Raw genomic sequence first — 7,381 nt, 5'->3', positions numbered from 1 at the left:
GTGCCTTTGTCAAAGATCAGATGGCTGTAGGTGTGTGGGTTGATTTCTGGATTCTCTATTCTATTCCACTGATCAGTGTGTCTGTTTTATGCCAGTACCATACTGTTTGGGGGGCGGGGGGGGTATTGTACTTTTCAACTTCAGAATTTCTATTTGGTCCTTTTTTAAAAAAAATGATTTCTGCCTCCTTATTAATACACTGTATTTGATGCCATGTTGTTATTATATCATTCTCTGTTTCTTTAGTCATGGTTTTATTTAGCTCTTTGAGTACCTTTATAGTGGCTACTTTAAAGTCTTTGTCTTTTAAATCTGACATCTGGTTGCTCTCACAGGCACTTTCTTTCACCCACATTTTTCCCAGTTTTTTGTTTGTTTGTTTGTTTTGTTTTGGGTTTTGTTTTGTTTTGTTTTTTGCCTTGTAATTTTTGTTGGAAACTAGACATTTTAGGTAATAATACATTGTAGCAACTCTGGGACTAGTCCCTCACTCTTGGGCTTGTTATTGTTATTTTCTTGTTTACTTTTTTTCTTGTTTACTTTTTCAATAACTGGCTGGATTATTTTAGCTAAATTTATTTCCTCCCTGAAGCGTTGAGTCTCTGATGCTGCTCCTTGGGGGTTGCAGACTTGGGTATGCCCGCAGTCACCCTGGAACTGCAGTGATTTTGGTACCCGCTCTCTTTTTGTCTCTTTCCCTGACCCTTTCCAGCTGTTAAGCTCCTCTAATTGCTGGCTGATTGCTCTATTGTTTTCAACAATACCCTGGGGGCATAAACTGCTTTAAAGGATAATCCAATCAAACCCAAGCTCCTTTGAAGAGATAGTTCTCAAAGTCAGTGTTTGAAACTTGTTCAGGCCCAGGAGTGCTCCTGTCAGCTGTCTGTTTCCTTGGCTCTCTCCAGCAAACTATCTGGTCTACACTTTATCCTATAGCTCTAATGAATCTACCGATCTCCTTCCAATTGCCTTTTACCACAATCTCAACTGTTGTTGAGAGTGCCCTTATGCTTAAACTTCTCCATGATGTGTTGCAAAGGAAGTAAGCTCCCTGGGAAAGATTAGGTGCTTCTCTTCTCAGTGGCAATGTCACTTCCTTAGAAGCTGAGCACCAGTGGGGTGATGGCTAGTAGCTTCATGTCTTCTCAACTTACATGGAACCACTCTACCTTATGAGGTGGGGCAAGAGCTATCAGGGACCCAGTATTCTTGGCAGTGCCGTGCTTAAGGTAGAGCCTATGTCCCACCAGTGAAGGCTGGGTGGAGGAAGGAAACCCTCCAGCTTTTGGTCACTCTGGTCCAGAACTTAGCAACAGGTTGCTCAGGGCAGGATAAGGAATGCTAATGTCCTGACCCTGCTGGGAAGATAACTCCTCTGGGAGCTGGGGAGAGGGGGAGCCCTGTGTTCTTGATTGCACCAGCCTAGAGTGGAGTTTCCTTCTCACTGAGCTTGGAGCAGGAAGGGAGAAAGTGGTCTTGATTCAAATACCACAAATGCTGGCTGTTCTTACCCAAATTTAGTAGATTTTCTTGAATAGATATTTCCTCACCTACTGTATGTCCTTAGGGCCATTTCCACAGACTTTAAATAGTTATTTAAAAATAGTTGTTACCAGTTTCACTGGGGAGGGGTCCACAGAGCTCCTCGTGCTGCCAAGCTGCTCAGTTCTCCATTCATTCTTTTTAATGCCTGCATAATATTCCACCGTATGAGTTTTCCCTCATTAGTTGACAGTTACCCAATTGCTGAACATTCTGACTGTTTTTAGTTCTTTGCTATTATACACAGTGCTGTCTTAGTTAAATGGCTTAGGTTGGGTTCCCCCAAAGGAACACTCTGAGACAAAGATTTGAGTTCAAGGAATTGATACCAGGAAATGATAGGAAGGTAATGCAGAAGTTAATCAGGGAGGGGAAGGAAGCCAGTAGAGAGTGCATTATCAAGCAAGTCACACTGTGGGCAACTGAGGCTCAATCCTCCAGAGCTCTAGAAGACACAGTAGAACATACCTCAGGGTTATCCCACTTAAGGGGCAAAGAAGCTGGTTATTTATCCTCAAATTCTTATCCTCAAGACCTTTCCTAGGGCACTAACTCCCTGGTACTTCTGCCCTGTCAATCCTGGACCAAAAGAAAGCTGTCAGGCAGGAAGTTATAGGATTGCATAGTAGGATGTTCTAGGCATACACTGGAATGGTGAGTGCTGGGGATATGGGTGGGGCACTGACAATGACAGAAACATCAGCCTTGAACACACAATGTGTCCTTGCACACTGGTGCTTTGATTTCCACAGGATAAAGTTCCAGAGGTAGAGTTTCTATGTACATATATTTTAAATTTTAATGGATAGTACCCTATTATTTTCCCAAAAGTGTATAGAAATTATTCCTGACACCTACAGGGTATTGAGAGTGGCCATTACTTGTACATGGGGTCACCACTGAATATCATCAATCTTAATTCTTGACAATCTGATGGGAGAAAGTGGTATTTCATGTAATTTAATTTTCAATTCCCTGATTGTTAGTGTGACTGAACGCCTTATATATGTCATGGTCATCTTATCTGTAAATTGTTCACTCATATATTTTGTCTGCTTTTCTATTCAGTTTTTATCTTTTTCTTATCAATTTTTAGATATTTCTCTACTTTAAGGCTCATAACCTTTTGGCAAAGGTATTGAAAATATTTTTTCTAAGTCTGTTATTTGGCACCTGACTTTACTTATGGGGTCTTTTGCATTGAGCTGTTTTTCATTTTTACGTAGGCAGATCTGTCAGTCATCTAATTTAGACTTCTGTTTCCTGCCTGGATTAATAAAGCCAGCCCCCTCCAGGCTTTACAAATCCAATATTTAATTGTTTTAGCTTTAACATTTACTATTTCTCCATCTGTAATTTATTTTTTTTATGTGGCATGAGGTAAAGTTATACATACCTGTATTTTCTTCCAGATGACAGTCAATTGTGTCAAAACCACTTATTAAATTATCTGTTTGTACCCTATGATTGAAATAAGACTTTCATCAGTACTAGATACCTATTATACTTGCATCTGTTTCTGAGCCCTCTTTCTCCCCCTCTAATTAATATTCACTGATTGCTATTCCATTCCCTATTTATTTGATCAGAAAGGATTTACAGAAAGTTTTAATAGCTAGTACAGCAACTCTCCCTCACTATCCTTCCAAAAAAAATGTTTTTTTGCAAAATCTTTGGTATGTTCATATAAACTTTGGAATTATTTTGTCTAATTTGTCATCGAAAAAAAATCTATAGACATTCTCACTGGAATTGCATTAAATGTATATATTAATCTCAGAATTTTTTACCTTTTGATGATAGTTTTCTTTCCATCCAGGAACACTGTGTCTCCTTCCATTTATTCAGATTTTGTAGTATATCTTTCAAAAATATAGTTTTGGTCCCATTATGAATGTGATGGCTTTTCCATTTCTGTTTCTGGTTATTTCTAATACAAAGAAAAACTATTTTATTGGTGCTTATTTATCTGGTATCCAACGACCTTAGCTTTTCTTTTTCTTTTCTTTTTTTTTTTTTCCTTCAGGTGAACACATCAATGTTTATTCACACGCTTTGTTTTCTCTGTTAAGAATCAAAATTGCCCAAATTAAATCATTCTGCTAATATTACTACATATGCCTGAAAGAAAAGAAAAAGAAAGGTTTTTAAAATCAGGATAGGGGAGAAGAGATTGAAAATGTTCTAGTCTCTTTTTTTTTTTTTTCCTTCAGGTGAACACATCAATGTTTATTCACACGCTTTGTTTTCTCTGTTAAGAATCAAAATTGCCCAAATTAAATCATTCTGCTAATATTACTACATATGCCTGAAAGAAAAGAAAAAGAAAGGTTTTTAAAATCAGGATAGGGGAGAAGAGATTGAAAATCATCCAATTAGTCCTCTTAGCTCCAAATGAATGAAATTAATAACAAAACTGTTGGTTTCTAATAGGGAACAAACAAAAATCCAAGCATCGCTCTTCCTCCTTACTCCGACCTCCACCCCCCACACCAAGAGCAATTGAGAAACACAGCTAAAGCCCAGAGTGCTGGGTTCTGCTCAAGGGCTGGGCCTGACCCCAGGCTCCGAGGCTGGCTCCTCTGTCCAGCGGGACACAGCGCCAGGGATGCTTTCTGCTGTAGTAGGACTCCGCATGGCTGGTTGGGGGCTGGGGGTAGGACTTCCACAATTTTATCGAGGCTCCTCTGTTTAGATCCTCACCAGCCATCATCCCAGCGCCTCTCTGTCCTGGGCAAGGGCTCCTATCAAGAGTGGCCCTCACTCAGTGGTGAGCTGTAAATCGCCTTTCTCTTCTGCGTTCTCTGGCCCACTCTTGAAGTCTTCATCTCCCCTTCCTCCCCACTGAACTTGTCATGGGCCCATCGGGGCTGGTACTGGATTTCCAGAATCAGCTCTGACCTTGAGGAAAGGCTCCCTGGGCCCAGCCACGGCTCACCCACTTGTCACCACGTTCACCATCAGGTTCATCATGCAAGTAACACTTCTTGCTTTCCAGCGTGTACTCTGGGTCCCAGTCCTCTTCCCGGTCCACTTGAATATCATCGTTGCTCCTGCTGTTATGGTTACCAGAGCAACTGCCTCTGCCTCAGCCTCTCCCTCTGGCTCGAAACTGAAAGGTCCCTCGAGCTCTGCACCTCCTCTTTCGTGTGGACCCATGAAGTCTCTGGTCCCCAGTCTCATCTGGTCAGAGCCTTGGGCTCTGCTCTTTTAGGGCACTCTTCCACTTTGTAGGAGGGAGGTGACAGGGATGGAGAGGACGAGGATCTGGACCATCCTGTGCTCTCAGGGGCTTCTTCTGCTTCTTCGATCCTTTATGGGTTTTCTCTTTTCTCAGTTGACCTTTCCCCTGAGTGGCTTGAGTCTCGGGAATCCACTGATTCTCTTGATTTACCTCCTTTAAGGTATCTCTCTTTATTTTTTATGATGTTCAATATCAAGCCAGAGATGAACAGGATCATTTTTTTATTTCCCTCAGCCCTGTAGCCAGTTGCTGGGGACTTTTCATTTATGTCATGAACCGAACCATGTACATTTTCTGAATGTACTGGGGGAAATGTCTGCCCATCTGTGTTCTCTGGGCATTTTCTGTATTAGTTCATTTCCATTGCTTATAACAGAATACTTCAACTGGGTAATTTATAAAGAAACAAAATTTATTGCTTACAGTTTTGGAGACTGGGAAGTCCAAAGTCCAGGGAACACATCTGGTGAGGTGACTAGAGCAGTGCAGGGTGTCACATGGCAAGAACAGTGGAGCAGAAAGAGAGAGACTAACCTCATCCTTCACTCTCCTTTAAAGCCCTCAGAACCACACCTGTGACCACCATTATTAATCCATTCACTAGGGCATGGTCCTACAATCTAATGACCCCTTCAAGGCCCCACTTTTCAATGACCATAATAGGATTTCCCACCCTCAACAATTACAGTGGGATGGGGGCACATACAACCCAAGGCATTCCACCCCTGGTCCCCTAAAACTCATGTCCTTTTCACATGAAAATACATTCATTTCATCCCCAAAGTCTTAACTTGTTTCAACTCAAAAATCAAAAGTTCCACATCCCATCTGTGAATTCAAAACAAGTTACCTACTGCCAAGATACAATGATGGGACAAGCATGGGGTACATATCCCCATTCAAAAAGGGAGAAATAGACCAAAAGAAAGGGGTAACAGGTCCCAGACAAGTCTGAAACCCAGCAGGGCAGGCGTTAAATCTCAAAGCTGGTGAATGATGTACCTTGACTCCATGTTCAACGTCCTCTGCATGCTGCTGTGGGGGTTGGGTCCCCAAGTCTTTGGGCAGCTCCGCTCCTATGGCTTTCCTGGTCTCAGGCCACACTTCAGCTCTCCTAGGCTTGGGCTGCACACTGGTAGCTCCACTATTCTGGGGTCTCCACAGCTCCACTAGGCATGGCATTGGTGGGGTTTCTCTGCTGCAACTCTGACCCTACATTTCTGCTCAGCTTTGCTCTAGCAAAGGCTGTCTGTGGTGACTCCACCCCTGTGACATATCTGTTCCTGGGCCCCAAAACTTTTCCACGCATCCTTTGAAATTCTTGTTTTTAGCTGCTTCCTCCTCAGTTCCTCTCTTTAGGTATTTAGTAAAGCATCATGCAGTGTCATTCCTGAGGACCCAAAGCTATGCTCTAACATGATGAACAAGGGTCACTGCACACTACACGCTGGCACACAATTCTGAGGGCTCATGCTGAGACTGAGCTGATTGCATATGCTGTAAAACAGAACAAATTCCCATTCCTTTTTGCTGCTATGGACTAGATCCCGACAAAGCTTGTGTTCCTGAGCCAATAAGCCACAGGGTCATGCAAGGTCCTCATCAAATGTGTCCATCTGGACATTGACCTGGGCCTCTCAAGTAATGAAAAGGAAAACTTTCCTGTGGAAAAGTCTTCCTTGGCTCCAAGCTTGTCTTGGCTCTCAGAGAGGTCTTTCTCAGGGGAGGTGATGAACTTTTCTCCCGGACCACTTTATAAGCAGTCACTCGGAAACTCTTTTCAGGTACAACCCCCCTGTGCCCACCTTTGATTCTCTTGGTCCCTGTTCGACCCTCCTTTCTGGATCTCTCCACACAGGACTCCCCCTCCAGCTCCTCTGCTTTCCTCTGCTTTTCCTTCCCTGGAGGTGCATACACCAGGCCTCCCATCTGCTTCGCTTCCCCTCCTCCCGGTTTTTTCTTGCACCTGCTATGACTTTAGACATAAGTTTGGGTTCATCATCAAACTCAGATTCCTTCCTTCCCTCAGTTTTGTCCTGACCTTGATCATCCATCTCCTGCTTGTGGAAGTTACCCATATTCTTCTCAAAGTCATCCCGGAGCTTATACTTTTTTGGGAGATCGGTTGCCCCCAAAAGGCTTCTCAGTATCAGTTTTGAGAGCAAATGAATCAGATTTCCTTTTTCCATCACCCAAGCCCGTGTCAGAAGCTCCCTTTCTCTTTCACTTTCTCTTTGTTGATATTTGTTTGTTCCTGCTTATCTCTCCCATTCTCTGTCTTCTGCTCTTCTAGACACCTCTTTGTGTTGGCTGCTCCTCCTCCCGAGATGAGCTGTACTTGGAGCCTGTGCCCAGTGGACTCACCCACAGGGCTCTTTTTGAATGGACTCAAGGACCCAGAACCGTGGTCGAGCTGACCTTGGTGTGTCCCAGACTGACACCCAGCACCACTCAGCAAAGATGAGCCCATCTGGGATGTGCTGGAAAGCAGAGGACTAGGTTTTGGCACAGGCTAGGACAAGGTGACTGCCACCTCACCACCATAGACTGGAGGGGTCTTTTGAGAGCTGGGCTCCACTCCTGGAGACTCAGCTC

General features: G+C 43.3%; 2 pseudogenes; both read right to left on the bottom strand.

Moving 5' to 3' along the window:
• Positions 1-4,480: 4,480 nt before the first annotated feature.
• LOC103599340 lies at positions 4,481-7,057 on the bottom strand (annotated as a pseudogene).
• An 18-nt stretch (positions 7,058-7,075) lies between these two features.
• LOC103599339 overlaps positions 7,076-7,381 on the bottom strand; it is a 1,413-nt pseudogene continuing 1,107 nt past the window's right edge.

The sequence above is a fragment of the Galeopterus variegatus genome, unplaced genomic scaffold (genome assembly GCF_000696425.1).
Source record: "Galeopterus variegatus unplaced genomic scaffold, G_variegatus-3.0.2 Scaffold2916, whole genome shotgun sequence".
Classification (NCBI taxonomy): Eukaryota; Metazoa; Chordata; class Mammalia; order Dermoptera; family Cynocephalidae; genus Galeopterus; species Galeopterus variegatus.
This window is presented reverse-complemented; position numbering and strand designations above follow the sequence as displayed.